General features: G+C 42.8%; 1 protein-coding gene across 1 annotated transcript in view; it reads left to right on the top strand.

Moving 5' to 3' along the window:
• Positions 1-236: 236 nt before the first annotated feature.
• LOC109936038 (zinc finger protein 271-like) overlaps positions 237-1615 on the top strand; it is a 15278-nt gene continuing 13899 nt past the window's right edge. Inside the window, exon 1 of the mRNA XM_048616815.1 lies at positions 237-536. The gene's annotated coding sequence lies outside the window, so the exon portion shown is untranslated. The remainder of the gene's footprint in view (positions 537-1615) is intronic.

The following is a 1615-nucleotide window of genomic DNA, read 5'->3' as shown; positions in this document are numbered from 1 at the left end:
TCACACAGGTGAGAAACCATTCGCCTGCGAGATATGTAAAGAATCATTCTCACAGTCATCGCACCTCCTCACACATCAACGCATTCACACAGGGGAGAAACCGTTCTCGTGTGAGTTGTGTGACAAATCATTTTCACGACTATCAACACTTCGCAAACACAATTGCACTCGTGCAGCAGAGAAATCCTATCACTGTGAGTTCTGCAATAAAGCCTTCACATAGTTGTTGGATCTCTTGGAACATCAGCAAACACATACAGGAGACAAACCCTTTCAGTGCGATGTGTGTCAGGATTGTTTCACCTATTCCTCGTCTCTCACCATACACTGAAGTCTCCACAAGGACTTGGAGCTGGATCACCTGCTTCTGTTGCACTGAAATCTGTCTGTGTTGTTTACCCTCTAGTGCTCACACAGGGGAGCTGTCATTCTGAAGCACTGACTGTCTCAAACCTCTCCCACCATCAGTCCATTGTTTCAAAAAAGACAGTTTAACCTGGGAACACCTCTCCAAATGTCAACAAGAAGATCTTTCAGTAAGTACAAGTTCCTGCTCATGCACAGATGTCATTCTGTCTCTGGGAGGATTTCCTCACCCACAGCAAGTAGGTGATTCAGAAAAGTGTGTGTTAGGACGCACCACACTCTGTACAGGAGGGGAAAACTTCAATAGTTTCTGCAGCATGATTTATCTCCCTTCATTGAATACCATTATAATTGCTGAATCTCTGAAGTCTGGAGTGGGTTCTTTTGCCTGCCAAATCCATAAGATGTATTCAAACAGTCTTGATGTAAGCTAAGACCTTTGTAACCCTCAGCTTGAATACTAGATGAACTGCAGGCTTTGTTGTTTCTCATCTGTTTGTTGGTTGTAGCTCTCCCATCAATGGTGACTCACTTATAGATTATACCACAGGACCCTAGGGATTGACTGGAGGGTAAAAGCTGACCTTGTGGATTCATGGTTGAATTTTTCTAGTGTTGTAGCGTTAACTGTCAGAATTGTCACCCTAAAGAAGTGAAACATTATCCAATGAATGAAGAAGATCTTGTCCATTTGACCTCAGTTTGGAGATGATCTTGATGTCTTCAAAAATCTTGTTGAAATGTTGCTTCCTTTAGTTGCGACCTTGGATTGTTCTATCCAGCAATGAAGGCCGATCGTTCTTATTCCAGGAGGTCACATATTTCAATGTCATTTTCACTGAGCCAGTCCTGATGATGATGCTTCAACCCAATTGTCTGGAGTTCAGTCCAGCTCACTTTATATTGATCCCACTGTTTGGGAATTGAGTTGGATGTGTGAAGATTTACAGATTGGTCATGAGCTGTTCCTGGAATTCCTCTCTTCGGTCAGCTGTTTTCATGCTGAGACATTGATCTCCTTCCTTATGGAATATGGAACTTGTGATGTCTTAGTACTGGGAAGATGTTCATCACTGATCAAACAAGTCGATGATCTGTCCAGTGGCATCAGGCTCCCCACATGGATCGAGTGATTCAGACAGCACTTAGAACATTGACTTGAGTTTAGATCTTCTTGAGGAACCTCCGACATGGTCATTTTTGCCAGACAAACCCAAGATAGATATTGAGAATAACACCAGGAATTCTT

This window comes from Rhincodon typus, chromosome 35, assembly GCF_021869965.1.
Source record: "Rhincodon typus isolate 14 chromosome 35, sRhiTyp1.1, whole genome shotgun sequence".
Lineage (NCBI taxonomy): Eukaryota > Metazoa > Chordata > Chondrichthyes > Orectolobiformes > Rhincodontidae > Rhincodon > Rhincodon typus.
Note: the sequence above shows the minus strand (reverse complement) of the source record. Positions and strands in the feature narration are given on the sequence as shown.